The sequence below is a fragment of the Budorcas taxicolor genome, chromosome 8 (assembly GCF_023091745.1).
Source record: "Budorcas taxicolor isolate Tak-1 chromosome 8, Takin1.1, whole genome shotgun sequence".
NCBI lineage: Eukaryota > Metazoa > Chordata > Mammalia > Artiodactyla > Bovidae > Budorcas > Budorcas taxicolor.
This window is the reverse complement of record NC_068917.1, coordinates 43,821,485-43,845,268: the sequence shown is the minus strand read 5'-3', so window position 1 is coordinate 43,845,268 and position 23,784 is coordinate 43,821,485.

Here is a 23,784-nt window from a genome sequence, read left to right as displayed (position 1 = left end):
GAATATAGATTATATCTAAATATATCTCAGAAAACCTAACAAATAAGCATGAACACAATTAAACCACTCCACATAAAGCAAAAAGCCTCACCAGTGTCAGCAAGCGGCAATGTCCTTTTCACTTTAAAGCTTCTATAAAGCCCCAAAGGAAATGCCAGTCAGCAGCCCTTTGTCCTTTTAACCAAGGCCAACAGCTCTCATATTTTTCTGTCTTTGCTCCATACTGCACAGAGTTAGCCTCCAAGTGTGTTGTTTTCTCTGTGCTCGCCACAGAATCAGCAGATTATGTACCATAAAAATCACGCTCTATTCCTTCATCGTTTCTTTTGACAGACAAGAAAGCTTCAGCACTATTTAGTTATGCTCCCCTACAAATATAATATGTGAAGTTTCAGGCATGCACAAATGATAGAGATTTCTAGCTGTTGTAAAGATGCCAGCATGTTGTGGGTTTCCATGACTAGGCACAGCTTAACAGCCCTACAGAGCAGCAGGACCTTGTCTGTAGTGCCTTCCTTCTCCACCTTCTGCCCAGGTTCATGAGGCTTTCTCAGTGCGATGGAGCGATCCAGAGCTCAGATTCTGTAGTCACATTGCCTGAGGTCATGTTACAACCCTGCCATTAATAAATTGGTTGGGCGAGTTACTTAGGTTCTTTGAACTTGTTTCCTCATCTACAAAATGAGAACACATCTACTGCAGTTGTGAAAATTAAGTGACTAAACTTGTAAAGCCCTTTTGAACAGGTCCTGACACACAGTAAATACTGGGTATGTTAGATGCTATTCCATCTCTGACTGCCTGGTGCCTACAACAGTGAGAGAGGCAGGAAGGGAAAAGAATGCGGAGGGGGACACAGCCTGAGAAAAACAGGATACAACAAAAGCCAGCTAAAACCTAGATGGTGTCAATGGTGGCCTGGTCATTAACTGATTATACCTTCATTATAATACTGGTTATAATACTAAAAATCGCTCCCCCTTGTGCCATGACAGTTCTGAGGATGACCATAAAAGGCCAAAAAGTAAGCAGTGGTCAATTCCTGAAAATTCCCAGCCCCTTCCCCTTAATAGTTAGAATATTCCTTCTATTCATCAGCGTGTGAAATCACCCAGCCCATAAAAAGTAACAGCCCTATACTTCCAGGGCCAATCTTGCCTTCTGAGATGCACTACTTTCTGTCTGTGGAGTGCGCATCTCTCAGAATAAAACCACTGTCACTCTACTTCAGCTTACTCTTGAATTCTTTGCTGCATGAAGCCGAGGATCCTCACTCAGCAGCCATCCCAGGGCTCGCTGGAGACTGGGGATGTGGCCAGCCTCCCGCGCCCCCTTCTCCTGCATCACCTTGACACTCACCCTTCCCTGAGCTTCGACAGTGGTGCAAGCCCTCAGATCATCCTGTCTGCCTTAAGCTTCAACTTCCTTTAAGTTCTTCTCTCCACCACTTGACTAGACAGCAGACTGAGCGTGGATCAGAGCAGGTTCAACCCTGTCCACACAAATCACTTGGGGAACCTTGATATTAGGCAGGTTTGAATGTAGTAGGTCTGAAGTAGCTGGGAAAGATTGAGGACAGATGAAGAAGGGGGCAACAGAGGATGAGATGGTTGGATGGCATCACTGACTCGACGGACATGGGTCTGAGCAAGCTCCAGGAGCTGGTGAAGGACAGGGAAGTCTGGCGTGCTGCAGTTCATGAGGTCAACTGAGCAACTGGACAACAAACAACAGAGCCAGAGATTCTGCTCATTCTGCTGGTCTGTGGATCACACTTTGAAGAGCAAGAGATTGGTGTCATTTAAATCTAGATTCTAATCCTATTAAGAGCTTGAGGACCCAGGGCAAGTTTCTCAACTATGCCAATTTGCTTAAGCTCAAAGGTACCTCAGTGGATCAATGTGAGGACTAAATGAATTAATGGTTATAATAAAACGTTTAGCAAAGTACCTGGCTGGCAGCAGTATATTTCCAATGATGGGTACTGATTAAGTTGTTAGGAGCAGAGTTATTCGACATTAATTCCTAAGGGAGTTGGCATTTTAAAAGAGGTGACATGTCAGCTTAGTTTAAGTGCTTTAATTCCTACTTGCAATGTCAAATAAGAAAACTGTAAGGTGACCCTGGCCACTGGGATATTACTGCAACCAACTTCCAGGTCAAGGGCAAACATGTACAATAAAAGCTTTACTTCCTAAACAAAATTTTGGTTCTGTCTCCAATAAATAGCACAGAATCTACAACTCCTGAATCTCTTTTCAGCCAGCAGTACAAGACTTCCAAACATTACCAGTGACTTCTGGACAAAATGGAATAACATGGATAGTTATTTCCCACCTGAAACATCCAAACAAACAAAAAGACAAAATATATAAGAGCTTTCAAAACAGCAGAATCAGACAATGGAAAACAGTAATTCTTGAGAGGAGAAGCATATGAGGTAAGATATATGCTTGCTCTAACTTCCTTATTGCCTTGAGAGAAATTCTAGCCCACAGCACAGGGACTGAGAACCCAAATGGAGCCTAGGAACTCTTTCAGTTGAGGCGATACGGCTGAAATCCAGGGGGAACTTGGTGGCTAGAGTTTTCAAAATAGAGTACCAGAGAGGAGGGAAAATCTCTGGACATCTAAAAAATACAAATTAATCTATATTGACATAAATGAGATCAAGGAATAACAGAAAAGAAGGGATTACAAACGAGCAGTAGGAATCATTGGTGGATGATGGCTATGTTCACTGTCTTGATTCTGGTGTACACTTATGTCAAAACTTTTCATATGGAACCTTTATATGCAGTTTATCATTGGTCAATTATCCTTTAATAAATGATCAAACAAAAAACTTAGGTGGCGCAGAGGTAAAGAATCTGCCTGCTAATGCAGAAGACACTGAAGATGCGGGTTTGACCCCTGGGTTGGGAATATCCCCTGGAGAAGGGAATGGGAACCTATTCCAGTATTCTTGCCTGGGAAATCCCATGCCAAGCTCCTCTGTCCAGCAGGCTCCTCTGTCCATGGGGTCACACAGGGTCAAACACGACTGAGCGTGCACACACCCAACCCTGATTCTAACTGCTTGCCTTACAGGTCCAAGACATGGCAAAAGTCATTCAGGGGAGGATGGCCACACAGCTCAGACCCAATTCACTCTGTTCTTTTGATTCTCTGAGCTCCGTTCTTGAATTGTGTCACATTTCTCATGCTATCCCTTAAAAACAACTTCAGGATTACAACTTCACTTCATATATTAGCCTTTAATAATTGGAAGGATGTTTAGCATCCTCAAAGTAACTATCACTAAGGAGCCCCAGAAAATACCTCCCAAGAGTGAGCCTGGTTCATATAAACACAAAAGCAACAATTTTTCCGGCACCCCACTCAGCGAGGGCAGTCTGCCTAACAGATCTTAAAATTTGGATTGATATCCAGTATAGCAGGACCCTGGAGTTTCTTTTGGACTCCTGGGTCCTTGTTAAATGTACTCCCTCCATCCCTGCCCCTATCAGCCTAAAGATACTTCCCGTTATCTTGTTCCACGAACTCTGCAGTAAGATATACTAGATAACTCACTCCTAGATTTTACATGTTGGATAAAGCTTATCTCTAAATGAAAAAGCAAACATCTTGTTATTTGGTATGGAGAAGTGAGAAACTACATTTTTTTTTTCTTTTGCTTCTCCACATTGTGAGCACATGACCCAATTGCACTTGCTGTTCCACCTCACTGGTTTTACCTTGATCTGAGCAACCATCCCCATTCACCTGAATCCTGCAGCAGCTCCTTAACTAGTCTCCCTGGGCCCACCTTTGCCCTCCTTCAGTCTATTTGCAACACAGCCTCCAGAGCCATCCTTTAAAAACATAAGCCAGATTGTGTCAATCTTCTACTTGAAGCCTTTCCTCAGCTCTCATTTCACTTTGAGTAAAATCCAAGTTCTTCTGTGTATGCAAAGCCCTTTGTGCCCTGACCATTGTTACCTCTGACCTCTTGCCCTGTCAAGTTCCTCAGGCTCATTTTTCTTAACCCCCCCTGGCCTCTGCTCCATTCCTGGGACTTGCCAGGTATGTTGCTGCCATAGGGCCTTTGCACCTGCCATTCCCTTTGCCTGTGAAGTTCTTCCCACCATCGTTAGCACAGTGAACTCCTTCTCCTGCAAGTCTTTGCTCAAATGGCACAGCCTTATGAGGTCCATCTTGACCATTCTATTTTAAATTGCAACCCATGCCCATTTATTTTATTGGGTTTTTTTTGTTGTTGTCTGTCCATAAGGGCAGGGATTTGAATATGTTTTGTTCTCTGATATATCCCAAGCTGCTGGAAAACAGCCTGGCATATAGTAGAAGCTTGATAAATATCTGTTGAATGAGTTACGATTATGTATTCCTTGATCTAGACATGAATTCTCGAATGACCTTGGCCAGCTTATATGTAAATAGCTCAAGGTGAACTTGCATTAGGAGGAAAGAATTCTGATTTTAGGCAGGTTAGGGTGAGTATAGGTCACCTGTGGTACAATTTTTAGCTAACCAGGCAGTTAAGCTCTTAGCATTTTAACCATTCTCCTTGAATTGTTTTTACAGTTTTATTATCATGGCTGCATAGCTTGTTCTGAGAGGCCCATCTGTCTCATATCTCTTCCCTACTCCATCTGTCTTCTCATTGCATGCTCTCTCTCCCACTTTCTCTCTCTCTTTGACCTTATGATTTGAATAAGAGCAAAATGTCTTTGGCACTATCCAGTATGAATTAAACGCTAAGGGCTCTCTCTGCTGATACAACAAAGAAAAGCCAAGTAAATCAATTAGAGAAATGAGGTAGAAGGGAGGGTGGGGTGAGAAGTTGTTTGCTTGTTTATTTATTTATGTGTGTGTGTGTGTGTGTGTGTGTTTAAACTTTGTTCCATTCTAAAAAAAGAATTAAAGCTGAGCCAAAGATAGGGTCTTTTTTTTTTCTTTTTTGAGTCTAAGGCAGGGAACTGACAATTTTTAAATATATGCAAATTGTGAAAGGTACTCTGTGCACGCGCACACACACACACAAATTAAAAAATATATGTTAGAGGCGTTTCCCTAGTGGCTCAGTGGGAAAGAATCTACCTGCCAATACAAGAGACACGGATTCTATCCCTGATCCAGGAAGGTCCCACATGCTGTGAAGCAACTAAGCCTGTGCACCACAACCATTGAGCCTGTGCTTAGACCCCAGGAACTACAACTGTACAGCCCGCATGCCAATTACTGAATACAATTATTGAAGCCCCTTCAAGCTAGAGCCTGTGCTCCACAACAAGAAAAGCCACCATAATGAGAAGCCATATACCACAAAGAAGAGCAGCTTCCATTCACCACAACTAGAGAAAAGTCCAAGCATCAGTGAAGACCCAACACAGCCAAAATAAATAAAATTATTAAAAACTATTTCACAAGATTCTATAAAAATGTTTTATATATATAATGTAAATTTAAAATATTTTAAGTTCAATACTTTTTGCATTTTGAAAAATCTCAAATACACAGGAAATTAGAAAAGTGAACATATATACTTACTATCTACAGTCACAATTTTTAACAACAGACCATTTTGTTTTATCTCTCTAGATAACTTATTGCTGAGCTACTAAAAAAATTATAGACATTATGACAATTAACCTATAAGTATTTTAGAATTTATTTCTAAAAATTAAAGGAATTCCCTACATTCTTTCTGATATTAAAAAATCTGGCCTCTTTTGATACTACATTAACCCTTAGAAACTTCTCAGCTTTCAGGCTTACCTTATACAATCACTGCCACAGACCAGAAATCACCTTTTCCTTTGTAAATCTGACTCCTTTTAGTAGAAAATAGTATTTAGCAACATAAGTGTCCCTTAAGAGATGAATGGACAGAAGATGTAGTATATACATACAATGGAATATTACTCAGCCAGGAAAAAGAATTTGCCCTTTGCAACAATGTGAATAACTTGGAGGGTGAAATAAGTCTGACATAGAAAGAAAATATTGCATTATATCACTTATCTGTGGAATCTAAAAAGTAAAACAAACTAGTGAGTACAATAAAGAAAGAAAAAGACATAAAAATATAGAGAACTAACCAGTAGTTACCACAGGAGAGTGGGGCAATACTGGGGTAGGAGATTAAGATATTAAAAGCCACTATGTATAAAATAAACAAAATACAAGGAATATTGTACATCACAGGGAATATAGTCAATATTTTATACAACTATAAACAGAGTATAAGTTATAAAAATTTTGAATCACTATGTTGTACACCTGAACATAGTATAATATTGTAATTCAACTATATTTAAGTTAAAAAAGAATAAATTATTTCAGTAGTTTATTGTCTTCCAAGAGATTCTGATTATACCACTGTCCCCCATGCTTTCCCCTTTCCCTGTAACTATGGTTACAAAGTATATCTAGGTCCAAATCAACAGCATTACCACCACCTGTGAACTGGTTAGAATTCTAATTTTCAGGCCTTACCCCAGACTTAATCAGAAACTCTGGTGTGGTGCCCAGTGACCTGTGTTTGCACAGCCCTCAGGAGCTTCTGATTCATGCTGAATTTTGTTAACCAGTGCTCTACATCTTAAGATTTCTGCTCTGGGAAGTAAAATTTCCAGAAGCTTCCCCGGTAACAAAAAAGTATTTGTACTATTGGTCCCCCAAGATACATGCATATAAACTTATCCACCAATAATACATATAATTTTTTCTATGAATATATTTGAAATGAACATACATGATACTATTCCATACCTCTTGTCCAACGTAACTTTTTTCACTCAACACTATATTTGATCTATATGAGTATAGGTACCTTTTGTGATAATAAAAGGATTAGAAATGGAAGATATGGAATGAAGAACAGAAAAATGAAATAAAAGAGAAACATATATCAACAATGATGGTGTGCCACAAGCTAAGGAATGTGATCATTCCAAAGTACTTGGTCATATTTCAGTTTTTAAAATCCACCTACACAGAGATTTCCTTTCAATGTCATGATCAAACTTGCTCCTAATGATGAAGTGATTCCCAGTTTTAAAGTATGTCAGTGATCAGGTTAGTAGTCCATGAAGGAGCACTATGGTGGGACTTTAGCATACTTATTCCGCCCCTTTCAGTTCAGTTCAGTTCAGTCACTCAGTCGTGTCTGACTCTTTGCGACCCCATGAATTGCAGCACCCCAGGCCTCCTTGTCCATCACCAACTCCCGGAGTTCACTCAAACTCACGTCCATCGAGTCAGTGATACCATCCAGCCATCTCATCCTCTGTCGTCCCCTTCTCCTCCTGCCCTCAATCACCCCCAGCATTAGAGTCTTTTCCAACGAGTCAACTCTTCTCATGAGGTGGCGAAAGTACTGGAGCTTCAGCTTCAGCATCATTCCCTCCAAAGAAATTCCAGGGCTGATCTCCTTCAGAATGGACTGGTTGGATCTCCTTGCAGTCCAAGGGACCCTCAAGAGTCTTCTCCAACACCACAGTTCAAAAGCATCAATTCTTTGGTGCTCAGCTTTCTTCACAGTCCAACTCTCACATCCATACATGACCACAGGAAAAACCATAGCCTTGACTAGATGGGCCTTTGTTAGTCTAAAACACCTACATTTTTTGTGATAAGATGGCTGTAATTGATTATGTTGTCTCAGCTTGTGCATATTTATGTTGTCTTGTTCTGTGTTCTGCTTTTCCCATATTCAGTAGCCGTTGGCACTTAAAATAGTATGATTCGTAAGGAAGAAGGATACTCCTCCTAATACAAAATTCTTAAGTATTAGGCATAAAGTCCACTCCCAATAGAAATTTACTGTCACACAATTTCTGCCCTTACTACTTTTCTTTCTCTGTGTTGGCAGTGAGGAGGGTCATTTAAATCATTTGCATGCTGTCAACCATTACCTCTCTGCTGATGATCCACAAATTCACATCTCTTGTCCACGCTTCTTTATCAGACCTCAGAGCCATATATCTGATAGGTTTGTGGACATCTTTGAGTCCCAGGGGCCCATCAAACTCAACATATCCAACATGTATCCATTACCCGCCTCCCAGAAGCCCCTATCCTCTGATCTCATAATTTGCATAAAGTCACTCTTCTCCTAGACAGAAAGGCTATAAACTTCTGATTCCTCTTGGCTCACCAACTGGTGATGAAGTTGTTTCCAATCTGCTTTTAAAATGTCATTTGGCTATAATCCCTTTTCATGCCCACAGTTTCTTTCTAAATTTAGAACTTGATTATCTCGTATCTAGACAATTGCTATACTTTTTTTCCTTGACTTCAATTTCTTACTTTATTTCTCCTTCCAGAAAATATTTATGACTGACATTCATTGACTATGTATAATTTATAAACTACTGTTTCAACACTCTCCAAATATTATCTCATTTAATCCTATAAGGCATATATTAATGTATATTAATTAATGTAGTTACCTATATGTTAATATATGTATATGTATAATACATACATGTATAAATGTATGTATTAACGTAATACCTATACATTAATGTATTAATGTATCATTTCACGCTCCTGATCCAAAACCTTCAACAGCTCCCCATTTCTTCCCCAGTAAAATCCAAGGCTTTCCCAGGGCTCCCAACATAGATCTCCAAATAAACTTCCCACCATTCCTTCCCACATTCTCTGTGTTCCAGCCACCTTGGATTGCTGATCATCTCCCTCACACATCACGTGTTCATGGCTCTGCTTTTACCAGTGCAACTGCTCAGCCTTTCCAATCTTTACCACCACCTTTTAAACTCCAGCTTCAACAGTATCTCTTCCACCAAACTTAACAAATCTACTTCCTCTCTGTGATTACAATCCTTTTGAGGAAAAAAGTCATCTCTTCACTTCTGCAGCTCAATCTACCACCCCTTAGAATTCATGCATGCTTGTGTTCATTCATTCAAAAACACTGCTTAAAAACTTATTATGTTACAGGAACTGGCAGTGAACATCAAATAACACAGTGATTGCCTGTTGGAGTTTATAGTCTGAGTGGATATAAAAACTTGTTTATGAAAAATTAGACTTCAGTGTAGCATATGCAGGAAAAAATGGCGATTAATCATGACTTCCCAGGGCAAAGGCACGTGACAAAGGGCATTTGAGCCAGGTCTTTAAGAATGAGTAGGAGTTCACTACAGGACAAACACAATCCAGGAAAAACAAATAGTATGTCAAGGAGGACAGGCATGAAATAACATGATGTGTTCAAGTAAAGGTTAACAATTCTTAATTATCTGAACTCAAGGGTACAGTGGATGGAGATACTGCAGACAGGTAGATGTCAGATTGTTCAAGGCCTTAGAAACCATGCCAAGTGAGCATCACTGAGGAAATTTAAGGTAACACTGGATAAGCATGTCTGTTCCAAGACATGCTTGGAACAGGAAAAAGTAGCCTCCTCCTAACCCAGGAGATTCTGAGGCAGTTCTCTAAGGAAGACTGCAGTATTGGGAGCAGTGTAACTCATGTCACCTTTCAATGTGTAATGTTTTGTTGTTTGAGGGTATTTGCTTGTCTTAATGTGGGAAGAGTTGTTTTTTTTTTTTTTTTACATTGGTTGAATTATTAGTAAAATTATTAGTTTTCCTTAACAGTATAATATGCAAGAAATCTAAGCCTCAAGCTCAACTGCTTAGGTTAGCATTATTTTTCCAAATCAATTGTTTTACCTCCAAAGGGAAGTTGCTCAGTCGTGTCCAACTCTTCGCGACCCCATGGACTGCAGCCTACCAGGCTCCTCTGTCCATGGGATTTTCCAGGCAAGAGTACTGGAGTGGGGTGCCATCGCCTTCTCCAGACTTTACCTCCAAACCTGCCCTTTTAAGAAAATTGAGGATCAATTATTTGATGCACACACACCCCTTCCCCTGCCAACATACCCAGATATAACATGCCCTAGCACCTGGAAGATCTAGACAAAGGAGAGACTTGGAAGTCCTGTCATCTATGGGTGCCAGGCTTCAGCCAGCGTGGCCACTGAAACCTGGTCCTGCCCCGTCCAGGGGAGGCCTCATCACACCTGTGCAAATGCTCTTGCTTCAGCATGACAGCAGGCTACATAATGAGATCTAGCTCACTCTCCTGAGCTGTGGCTCCCCTGACCACGAACCCATAAATAGGCCAAGAAGAACTTTAGATTGCAGCCACATATTAGAACAGACCCAAACCCCCTAGCCCCCATGTTGGGCTCACTGGGCTAAATGAGCTGCCCAAGGTTACACAGATAGAGAGAAGAATGATCGGATGCAAAATCAAGTATTCCGATTTCTACTGCTTTTCTCATTAAGCTCTGCTGCCTCCAATAAGAAATGTATTTAGCTTCTGTGTGTGCTCAGTTGGGTCCAACTCTTTGTGACCCCACCAGGCTCCTCTGTCCATGGGATTTCCCAGGCAAGGACACTAGAGTGGATTGCCTTTTCCTCCTCCAGGGGATCTTCCCCACTCAGGGATCGAATCCAAGTCTCCTGCATTGGCAGGCAGATTCTTTACCACTTTGCCACCTGGGAAGACCTTGACAACTAGGAAATAAGCCTTGATATCTACAAGGGATTTTGTGAGATAGCTGAGCCTTCAGGATTATTAAGTGCCAGAACAAGTAACTAAGAACCTCTTATCATAAGAGGTCCTGCTGATCTTCTTTTGAAAGGAAGGATTCCTTGAGTCTGGAGTGGATAGTCTCATCTGTATTTGGTAGCTTATAGTCCATGACCTTGAGCTTGCAAGAATTTGGGACATGTCTTCCAATACACCATGCAAAGCTACTTTTCTGCCTCACTGACCTGCTGGCATCATGCAGGGAGAAACTATAATGCTACATTTGTTAGATCAAAATAGGCACTTCACAAGAGATGAACAAACATCAAGATTTCAGAATGCATCATATTTGGTTGAAAATTATCAGAAATTACTTTTAACAGCTGAGATGTATAGTATGTAAATCATTAGCAATTTGTTTGTCCTTCAGCCATATGGTGGAACATACATGTCCAACCACATAAATAAGGATATTATGATAAACCTTTCAAATTACAGTGTTCTGTATATAATGTAACTCTTTATTAAAACATATAATAAAGTAACAAACATGGATAGTTTTGAGGGTTAAGATCAAAAGACATTGTCTCTAATTTGAAAAAGAAACTTTAAAACTGACAAAAATAAATGTATCTTCAAATTGAGTTGTTTCTCAAAGTATTAGTGTTTCAGTGTGTCCCCCATCTCACTTTTTAGTCAACAGTTTGTCTGAAATTCCCAAGGGTTGTGTGGTTCCCTCTACAAAGATATGGTGCATTCAATATGACCCGAGGAGGGCAAAGGGAGGCAAAGGATAGAGAACTGGACTGGGAGGGAATAGACCCCCGTGCTTAGCTTTGCAGTGTTGGAATCATCACCCAATTCTAGGTTTCAGTTTGCTCATTTGAGAATGGAGTAGGTGGTGGAGGAACTGAATTAGTCAACATTCAAGATTCTTCCCACTTTGAGATTTTTGTTTGACAAGTTGATTGAATTCTCAGAATGCTAGCCTCCTGATCCAGCAGGTGAGGGCTACTTTGCACGGCTGTGCAGATCAAACACTTTGCCTGTGCAGTTGGACGTGTCTCCATGAGGCCCTGTCGTTTCAGTGAAGAGATCGAGATGGCTTCCCACAAAGCTGAAGCAAGGGTTTGGACTATATAATGTTTCTCATTAAAAATTTTTGGTGAATTTTTTTAGAAATAAAGGCATAATTCTTAGTATTGTGGTGATAATAAAGGATGAGGGGAGAGGGAATAAATTCAACAATTCAATACCCCATGTACATCACAGAGATGTAAAAAATATCCCCAGTTCAGGAAACAAAGACGTTAAAGGCCAGTGATTCTGATACACACATGACTAATAGGCTAATGGGTGTTAATACTATAAACTGTTTAGAATTCAACCCTACTGTAACTCTATCAGGTAGGTTCCCTTCTGGGTGACTACAAATGTCACTTGGCATTACCACATTTATAGCCAGATGCCTGGGTACACGCCCCAAACACCTACATTCCCCCTCCCCCCACCCATCCCCCCATCTTTGACAGTAGCAAGTCGCTCTCCTTTCCTGCAAGCTGACAAAACAAAGCCTACCTTCTGGCTCACATGTACCACATGCTGGTCACATACAGCAGTTTATGAAAAGGCAGACTTTTGCTGCATAGGAGAGTATTTTAGCTGCTATTTGGAGTTTATAGACAAGATAAATTCTGATTTTAAATTTCGGTTACATAAGAAGGCTTATTTGTTCTTCATAACTCTTCCATAAAACAATACTAAGTATATACCTAATCTGAGAGAAAGTTAAGACCTTGCTTAAGTTTCCAAATAACACTGTTTGTGTCTAACAAGATCACAGCACGGATAGTGTATGCACACATATTTCTTAATCTACCAACAGAGATCAACAAAATCAGATTTGTTTAGAGAGATACGGATACTTCAAGTCAGTAATGCATGTCTGTAATGCAAACAAAACAGGCACTGAGGGGGAAAAAATCCTTTGCCTTCCTTGAGACAGAGGAGCAATCCAAGGGACTGGCCTGCAAGGGAAGTCTGCGGCTCTAACTGCATTTCAATGCAGTGCTTAGTTTATTCACCAGGGGTCATCAAAGGTCTGGATTTTCTTTGTCTACTTGTTGACTCTTAAATGTACACTGTACACTTAAGAACTACTGACTTCTTTCCACTTGTGCATCAGGAAATGTGGCTTGCAATTCCTTCCCCCCACCACGCCAGGCCCACCCCTACTACTTAGCGCAGAGCTGTTTCTCTTTATAGACCTCTACCAACGCACAGCAACAAGAAAGTTAGATGCATAATGAAAATGCCTTTTCTACTAAAAGCATCTATTAAAAAGGAGGAAGATGAAACATGATATCTAATTAATTATTTTAATAACCTTTGATTCCATTTTTTAAAGTTGGAAAATGGAAGGCTTAGAAAACTACTGTTTTCTGGATCCATGAACTGAACTGCATGCTTGGAAAGCAAGTGTGTTATGACTCCCTTTCATCTGTAGCTGGGTTCCTCAAGGGCCAGAGGTGGCCAACAGAAGGACAAGTTAACATTACTCTGTGAGACTTTTTCAGCCCCATTGAACAAGTAAATAGGGGAAGTTTTTGATGAAGATTTGGCCCTGGCATGAAGGACAAGGGTCCCCACGGATCTTGGAAACCCTAACGGACTGGACTGAAGACCTCTTTTTGAGCAGCTCAGGGTATTTATCTCAATTTTTCTGTGATATCCTTAAATGTCTTTAGCATGAAGCTTTGGAGCCAAATGAATTCTTTCTTACTTGTACCCTCTGAATAAACCAAACTGTATCCTTTGAAAGCTCAAAAATAAACCATAATTCAGCCACAATGAGAAGTAGATTCAGCTTGCAGAATTCTTCCAGGGTTGCATAGCTCCTATTTAAAAATTGACAGTGGCACCATATACCCTTCCTCCTGCCCCCAAATAGTCATAAAAACAGGAAAAAAGGCATTTGATCTATATTACTTTCACGCTCTCTTTTAAAATGCAAAAATCATCTAGTGGTAGAATGTAAGAGCTGGATGAGGCTACAAATTCCAGTTCAATCCTCTTACTTTACAGGTTTGCAAACTGAGCCTCAGAGAAAGTAAGTACTGCTTTGAGTCATTTGATGACCAAAATGGACCTATTCACTCTATTCTATGGCACTCTTTCCAAATAAAATGAGGGGAAGACTTATAATACAAAATATATAAGGTAATACTGTTGAAAAGGCAGTCAAGACCATGGAAAGAAAGAGGAAGTCAATTCTGACCCAGAGCACAGTTGATAAATCTGGCCCTGAGCACCTAGGCCAAAGGTAGCACACAGGTCTCCCAACCCCAAAACTGCTAGTTATCTTTCTTTGCGCTTGTCAGTGGTTAAACAAAAACACTATGAGACACACGAGGACCACAGTTGTGTCAACAGAATAAGATGGCTTGCTAAGACTTGTTATGAAGAGAGACTGTGACGGTTGATACAAGATTCCTGGTTAGGCTTCAGTTCAGTTCAGTTCAGTTCCGTTCAGTCGCTCAGTCGTGTCTGACTCTTTGAGACCCCATGAATCGCAACTCTCCCTGTCCAGGACTCCCTGTCCATCACCAACTCCCGGAGTTGACCCAAACTCACGTCCATCACGTCTGTGATGCCATCCAGTGATCTCATCCTCTGTCATCCCCTTCTCCTCCTGCCCCCAATCCCTCCCAGTATCAGGGTCTTTTCTAATAAGTCAACTCTTCTCATGAGGTGGCCAAAGTATTGGAGTTTCAGCTTCAGCATCATTCCTTCCAATGAACACCCAGGACTAATCTCCTTTAGGATGGACTGGTTGGATCTCCTTGCAGTCGAAGGGACTCTCAAGAGTCTTCACCAACACCACACTTCAAAAGCATCATTCTCTGGCACTCAGCTTTCTTCACAGTCCAACTATCACATCCATACATGACCACTGGAAAAACCATAGCCTTGACTAGACGGACCTTAGTCGGCAAAGTAATGTCTCTGCTTTTGAATATGCTGTCTAGGTTGGTCATAACTTTCCTTCCAAGGAGTAAGTGTCTTTTAATTTCATGGCTGCAGTCACCATCTGCAGTGATTTTGGAGCCCAGAAAAATAAAGTTTGACACTGTTTCCACTGTTTCCCCATCTATTTGCTATGAAGTGATGAGACCAGGTGCCATGATCTTCATTTCCTGAATGTTGAGCTTTAAGCCAACTTTTTCACTCTCCTCTTTCACTTTCATCAAGAGACTTTTTCGTTCCTCTTCACTTTCTGCCAGAAGGGTGGTGTCATCTGCATATCTGAGGTTATTGATATTTCTCCTGGCAATCTTGATTCTATCTTGTGCTTATTCCAGCCCAACGTTTCTCATGATGTACTCTGCATATAAGTTAAATAAGCAGGGTGACAATATACAGCCTTGACGTTCTCCTTTTGCTATTTGGAACCAGTCTGTTGTTCCATGTCCAGTTCTAACTGTTGCTTCCTGACCTGCATATAGGTTTCTCAAGATGCAGGTCAGGTGGTCTGGTATTTCCATCTCTTTCAGAATTTTCCACAGTTTATTGTGATCCACACAGTCAAAGGCTTTGGCATACTCAATAAAGCAGAAATAGATGTTTTCTGGAACTCTCTTGCTTTTTTGATGATCCAGTAGAAGTTGGCCATTTGATCTCTGGTTCCTCTGCCTTTTCTAAACCCAGCTTGAACATCTGGAAGTTCACGGATCACATACTGCTAAAGCCTGGCTTAGAGAATTTTGAGCATTACTTTACTAGTGTTCTAACTGAAAATCCAGAAACATTTGGAAATTGCCACTCCACACTAGTCTGGAGCAATCATTTCTTCAAGAATGTTCAACAGCACAGCACCTGGCTTTTAAGTGAATAAACTACTACTTAAGACCTATTAACCTCTTGACAGAACAAGGATTTGCGATTTTTTTTTTTTTTTTTAAAAAGCAGTGAGGCTGGGGGAATGGAGGAGCCAGCAAGGCAAGATGAGTTGCTTTTTCTCTTCACACAAACTCTTTCTTAAAGATAAGCTAGAAAACCCTGAAGAAGCAGCACTTGTCCACTAACCCCATGCTGTTTTATGTGAAATTATATAACCCACTCCTGCAAAAGTACTACGTTTTCAAACATCCTCAAACTAAATAGCAGGGACAGTTATTTCAAAGTGACATTTATACTGTCAATGGGGAATGAATGGCTGAAAGGTAAGATAGCAATCAAGAGAAGATTAAATCCCAGGACCAGGAGGAGGCAGACACCTATGGAAAAGATAAGAGAGCCTGTAGCTGCCTGGAGCTTCTTATTTTTAGACAATTGGGAAAACTGCAAGTTGCAAAGGCTTTACGTGTGTGTGTGTGTGTGTGTGTGTGTGTGTGTGTGTGTGTTATCAGGAAAATAAACTATTGGTTTAGTCCACTATTTCTTTCCTCCATTATTTCCTCTAATGATGATTGATTTTCTTATCCTCAGTTGCATCAGTTTTTGCCCAAGTCTCCCCACACCCAGAAAATTGTTAGTCAACATGTATTTTACTTAAGTCCAATAGGTTATACTCACACTATGGGGAATGTGATTTTAAAAATTCATGTCTTATCATTTCACTTTGGAGGATTTAAACACTGGAATGTATTTCAAAACTCTGCCTTCTCACTACCCAACTTATTGTTTAGTTGCTGGCTTCTTTTTGTTTTGGAGGCTGTTTCCATGATAGAGATTAAATGTGTTTAAGGGACTTTGAAGAAAGATGATAAAGACAGTTAGCTTCTGTTTTGTGGGAGAAGACTTTGGAGGGCACTCATGGTAACCATCAACTATAAAAAGTATAATTATAGCCGATGATGACCCTCTCTTTCCTGTAAGGCACAGCATGATGAAATAACGTTTTTGTGAAGAAGACTGCTGACAACTTAGAATGTATCAGTGAGTAATCAGGAGGACAAGGGGGCTGGGAACGACCTCAGAAGAATAACTGAAAGAACTGGGGGTGTTTAGCCTAAAATTGAGACGATGTTAAGGCAGCATGTTAGCTTTCTATAATAATCAAAATATTAAGAGAAAGTTCAGCTCTGTAGAACCATAACCTGGTAGATAGACGTTGTTAATAGCCAGGTTGAAAAATTAACACAACTAAACTCTTCCCATCAACTGAAGGGGTTGTCTTATACCTTTAGTAGTTTCTTACCAAAGTCTTTTGCTTGAGGCTGGATGGCCATCTTAGAGGGCTATTGCAGAAAGGACTCCTGAAAGGGACAGATGTAGCATTAGATGATTGCAAAGGCCCTCCTGCTCAAACACTGTAGATGTGACATAGAATTAGATGTGTATAATCTACAATAGCAATCTGAGGGCATCTTTATGCTCACATACTCAGTTTCTCAGTCATGTCTCCTCTTTGTGACCCCAAGGACTGCAGCCTGCCAGGCTCCTCTGTTCATGAAATTTTTCAGGCAAGAATACTGGAGTGGATTGCCAATTTCCACTTTAGAGGACCTTCCCAACCCAGGGATTGAACCTGTGTCTCTTGCAGCTCCTGCCCTGGGAGGTGTATTATTTATCACTGCACCACCTGAGAAGCCCGCGTGCTTTTACAGTCAGAGTAAACCAGATCTGAAACAACTAAATGCGACTGTTTTTCTTTGTAATTCTACTCATCAAACTTGAGCCTTTTATCCTTCCTGCCCCACATACAGTGCTGAGCCACTTCCCATATCCTTTTCATCCAGAGCACTGAGCAAGAATACGCTTGAAGAATAATAATAGATTTTCAGCCAATCTAGAGGACATATTGATACAGTTATGCTATATATTCCAGCAAAATGCAAATAACAGTAGATTTAATCTCTTTGTGACTCCAGGGACTATACAGTCCATGGAATTCTCTAGGCCAGAATACTGGATTGGGTAGCCTTTCCCTTCTCCAGGGGATCTTCCCAACCCAGGTCTCCTGCATTGCAAGCAGATTCTTTACCAGCTGAGCCACAAGGGAAGCCCAAGAATATTGGAGTGGGCAGCCTATCCCTTCTCCAGCAGATCTTCCTGACTCAGGAATCGAACCGGGGTGTCCTGCATTGCAGGTGGATTTTTTACTAACTGAGCTATCAGGGAAGCCCATATTGATACAATTATGCTATATATTCCAGCAAACTGCAAATAACAGTAGATTTAATCGGATAATTATTTGCCTATCATGTAAAGAAACTCAAGCATAGGCATTTGAATGGTATAGGAGCTCCATGGTCATGACAAGGACTCAGAGGTCTAGTTTTCTGTCTCATTATCTGTGCGTGGTTTTCACCTCATGGTCCAAGATAGCTGCTGGAGGCTCTGCCCATATCCCAGACAGCAGGAAGAGGGAAGTAGAGAGAGGCACACCTCTTTTCTTTTGAGCAACTTCACTTGAACGCTCATAAAATATTTTCACCACATCTCATCAGCCAGATACAGATTCAAAGAAGGCAACCAGACAAAATTATCTGGACAGCATCAGGCCAGCTAACACTAAGGCTTCTGTTACTATGAGAAAAGAAAAGAATGTCAGGAAGAGGCTGATAATTTTCTCCTTAAAAAAGTTTAAGGATTGTAAAAAACAACATAATATTACTGTCTGGATTTCTGTTTCCTCAACATTTTAAAGTAAATCCACTTAAAGCAGATGCTACATTCTTACAGTAAGTAGTGAAGGAATCCCACTGCTTCCAAATTGGGAAAGGAGTACATCAAGGCTGTATATTGTCACCCTGCTTATTTAACTTATATGCAGAGTACATCACGCAAAATGCCAGCCTGGATGAAGCACAAGCTGGAATCAAGATTACCAGGAGAAATATCAATAACCTCAGATATGCAGATAATACCACCCTTATGGCAGAAAGTAAAGAACTAAAGAGCCTCTTGATGAAAGTGAAAGAGGAGAGTGAAAAAGTTGGCTTAAAGCTCAACATTCAGAAAACTAAGATCATGGCATCTGGTCCCATCACTTCATGGCAAATAGATGGGGAAACAGTGGAAACAGTGTCAGACTATTTTTCTAGGCTCCAAAATCACTGCAGATGGTGATTGCAGTAATGAAATTAAAAGATGCTTACTCTTTGGAAGGAAAGTTATGACCAACCTAGACAGCATATTAAAAAGCAGAGACATTACTTTGCCGACTAAGGTCTGTCTAGTCAAGGCTATGGTTTTTCCAGTAGTCATGTATGGATGTGAGAGTTGGACTATGAAGAAGGCTGAGTGCTGAAGAATTGATGCTTTTGAATTGTGTTGTTGGAGAAGACTCTTGAGAGTCCCTTGGACTGCAAGGAGATCCAACCAGTCCATCCTAAAGGAAATCAGTCCTGAATATTCATTGGAAGGACTGACGCTGAAGCTGAAACTCCAATACTTTGGCCACCTGATGCGAAGAGCTGACTCATTGGAAAAGACCCTATGCAGGAAGGTGGGAGGAGAAGGAGACGACAGAGGATGAGATGGTTGGATGGCATCACCAACTTGATGGACCTGAGTTTGAGTAAGCTCCAGGAGTTGGTGATGGACAGGGAAGCCTGGCGTGCTACAATCCCTGGGGTCACAAAGAGTCGGACACGACTGAGTAACTGAACGGACTGACTGAGTGAAGGAAAAATTTCAGGTGCAATTTTACCTCCAAAATTGATACTAAAATTCTGAAAATTATTTTATCTTATATTTAATAAGATTCAGGTTTTATCAATTATTTTTCAGTTTTTTCCAAGAATGAAATGCTGATTATTTAATCTGATGTCAATCTGATGAAAATAATTATCTAATATTTCTATGTTTCCTTTGTCTTTTTCTGTTTGATTGCAGAAAGAATTTCTGTGTGAAAATATGCATCACTTTTACCAAGAGCCTCTTTTAGGCCTTTGATATTCAAATCATTCTTAGAGAATCTATCCTAGTATCAAAATTCCAGATGTTTTACTAAAGATTTTTCTCTGGTCTACTTCTGCTAGACCCTCATGTCAGGAACTTTGAGAGTGATAGAATGAATTTTTCAACAGTACTGTAATTAGTGTCGTGAAATGTTGTACCACTTGCAAGATATGCAAACTCTATTTGCAATTGGTTTTTATTACCAGATGTTCACAATTTATTAGGATGGATTGGTAGAAATAGACACTACTCTTTAGCAAGGAGGATTTTTGAATGTGTATTAACATAACTCATTGGCAAGTGTTTTTGCATCATCAAGACTCATGTTTCCATTGACAATCTTATAAATACCGTTTTTTAGATAACACAGTTTGGGATAGTGAGGACTTTCTATTTTTTGCCCTATATGTTGTACTTCAGTTATGAAGTTAGGAAAAGAAATAGAAATTGAGTGCAAAAGGAGAGCATTAGTCTACCATATATCAGGTGCTATTCTAGAAAGTATTTTGTATGCTATTTCATATAATCCTCCCAATAAGCCTATAAAATAAAGTCTTAATTTCCATTTATAAATCAGAAAATTTATAGAATCTCAATAATTTACAAGTATAAACAGCATAGTAGTGCTTTCTTTGAAGGCCAGGAATGTCTGCCTCCAAGGCCTATGCTCTTCACTCTAGAAATATGTTATGCTTCAAGTTTTTGATCAACTTGTTTTTAAGGACCGTCATTGTAAATGGAAAGAACAAGGAGGATAGAATGTTTCTTTCTAGTTAGTTTAAAACAAACCAGGCTTGAAACTTCCTTCAAGGCTGGAGGCCTTAATATCTTTATGTATTTCTTAGTGCCTACGCACATAAACAGGGCTCTCAGGTGGCTTAGTGGTAAAGAATCTGCCTGCCAGTGCGAGAGAAACAAGAGGCATGGGTTCAATCCCTGGGTGGGAAAGATCCCTTGGAGGAGGAAATGGCAACCCACTCCAGTATTCTTGCCTGGAGAGTCCCATGGACAGAGGAGTCTGGCAGGCTACAGTCCATAGGGTCACAAAGAGTCAGACACAACTGAGCGACTGAGCATGCATGCATGCACACACATGAATTAAGAGGCATTCAGCTGCAAGAAATGGAAACCCATGGCAATTGACTTTCAGACCAGTGATTATCAAAGTGTTATCCCTGAACCAATAACATCAGCATCTCCTGGGAACTTATTAGAAATGCAAATTCTCCACTTCTACCCTGGGTATACTGTCAGAAACTCTGGGGGTGGGCCGAGAAATCCATGCTGTGAAGGCCCATGGGGGATTCTGACTAAGGTCAAAGTTTGAGAACTGTTTTAGACAATAAAGAAATTACTTTCCTTACTAAGCAGGAGGTACAGAGACAGAGCATCTCTGGGTACAACAGGATCAGGGCCAGGTTCTATTTCTGTTTCTCTTTCATTTTCCTCAAGCTGACTCCCCTTCATGGCCTCAATACCTAGAGGCGAAAAATGAGCCATTACTTCATTTTTGAAGAAAGAAAAGAGTGGAGACACCCTTCCCAGAAGTCTTCCCAAGAGGCTTGCTTCAAAGGCCAGAATTCTGTCACCTAGCAACACCTTTAGCCAATTATTGGCAACTTGAATGGCACCAACGTAATTGACTGAAACCAATCAAGACCCCACCCCCTGCCATATGGCCATACCAAAGAGGAAGCATACCTGAATAAAAATGAAGCAAGGAAGTGATCTATGGGAATAGATACTGTATAGTGTCAACTATGGTCACAAACATGGTTGATTCACACTGCAGCTAGTTCTTACAACAGAAGTACTTCAACTCGGAATCTGTACATTTGCTTCAATAATCTGACTATTCTAATTTGTTAGCCTTTTAGAATTTCAGGTCTAAAGCAGCAACCGACAGATCACTTTTATATTTTGGTGCTTACAGTCTGACATTTAGAATCAACTAGGTATAATAATATATTAGAGTCCTTTAGTGGCATCATTTTTAGATCCATTTTATCTATGTTAGCTAAATATTCTATATTTTTACACCAAGCTCTGAGATAACTATAATTAAAAGGACAAAAAATTATGATTAAAGTATGTATTTTCCCTCATCAGTATTTGTGCTTCTTCAAATGACAGGTGTTTCTTCAGAAAGGAAATTCTATTCATTGCTATCTTTGTTATCTTTCCTATAGCAAAAAATGAATTTTAAATAATGACTTTTCAGAAGAGAGAAAATCTGAAATGATGAGCAGATTGCTTTGATCACTGTTTTGTTGAACAAAACAGATAGTTGTTTGGAGACAGGTTGGAATACAACAAACATTTAATTTTTGCTTGATTCACACATGAAACTATCAGTTGGGAAGGTTAGTAATTACCAAATCCTCAATTCAATCAGACATGAATGCCACACAGCCCTGTGCTTGTTTAGCTGTAATATGGAATTGATCTCAGCAGATGTAGTAAGATAATTCATATCCATAATGTCTGAAAAAATTCACACAGCCTGCATTTCATTGTTGCTCTGTACTACAGCCCTCCCCAACTCTCTCATTTCTTGAGTTTTCCAATTAAGTGCTTTCCTTATTTACATTCTACATCTGATCAAATACCAAAAAATGTGGATTAGTCACATTCCTAAATAAATTGAAACATTATGTAACAAGTGTCCCAGCAGTTTGAGAAGGAACCTCAAGGTGGCATGTTGGAAAGACCCCTGGACTGGCTTTTTCTGGCTTCTCATCCCAACTCTACCATCCACATACAGGATAATTTGGAGTGATTTAATTCACACCTCAGGCCTCAGATTTCAGCAGTAAAATTAGAAGATTGGCGTTGGCTATCTCTCAGTTCTATGACAGTTAGAACTGTCTGGACTGAAGAAAGATCAAAGGAGAGGCAGCTTGGCACAGTGTAAAAAAAACCCCGAAGTTGAAATCTCAGCTCAGCTACTTATTAACTGTGTGACCTTGGGCAAATGATTTAAAATCTCTGAGAGTGTTTCCTCATAGATAGAAGAGAGAGAATATCAACCTACTTCTCAGGATGTTGTGAGACTTTGAGAAAAATATTAGAAGAGGCTGGCATTATTGATGCCTGTAGTCGTCACTATTATAATTTAAATGAAGAGGAAGAATCCACCTTGTTTTTTCCTATCCCTCACTACTAAAATTCTTGCAGCAAAAAACCCAAATACACATCAAAAAGCAGGTGGAGCCAGTATCTCCATATTCTTGCCACCCGGTTCTCATTCATTAATACTGTACTTTCAAAAAATTGACACCTTAGGTTAATACAAGTTAGATGTCAATAAAGTAGGGCAAAAACGAGCAGAAAAGTATGACTGCATCAGCGTATACCTTGAAATGCTGTGTCTTCAAGGAAAACTCATGAAGGGGTCTATCTCCTTCACTCTGTGAGAGGAGGAGGAGGGGCAGATGGAGTAGTTGGCAGCTGAGGGCATTTTTCTTTTCTGAGTTTTACTTGAATGGGCTTAAGGTATCTTGCAGTCATCAAGTTATTTTACTCCCATCAACTGGCCCTATAAAGTCAGAGTTGCCACAACCCTCTGTATCAAGTGAGCAAAAATGAAAGCACTAGATGAAATACAAATGAGAAAAAGCCAGAAGTCATAGCTGGATAAGGAAGTTCCATCTCTTCTGTGAGTCAGCAAATCCTAATTTCTGCAAGGTTGACTCAGGAATCCCTAGTAAGTCTGAAAAGACTACCACATGAAGAACACAAGCCTTTGTTTGTTTTTGTTTTTGTTTTTTTAATAAAATCTGAGCATGAAGGAAATCCTAAACCAAATATGAGAAGATATGGGTTAACACCACAATTACAATACATGTGAGTTAGTTAACCTCTGTGAGACTATTTCCTTACTAGAGAAAAATGAAAATAATAGTATCTCTCTCTGTGATGATCCAGTGAGATCTCACTGGAAATAGCCATTTTAGAAATTTACTGTACAAAATTGGTGGAATTCAACAGTTGCAGCGGCTTTGTTTCATCACAATGATCTTGGATGCCTGTGATACGGGGAGCATTTGACTGGTGGAGATCAGAGATGCCATATATCCTGCAATGTGCAAACAGTCTTGTACAAGGAAAAACTGTTCTGCCTTCCATCAATTTTCTAATGTCACAGACTTCAATTTGAGAAGTCAGACATTTGTGTAAGTGAAAAAGTTGTTTATAATAATCTAAGTGTAGATTCTTACTTGCATTAATACATAAACACCAAGTAGTTTTGCATGGTTAGAATATGCACCAAATTTTCCAGACGAAAATTGCCATCTAAATTGA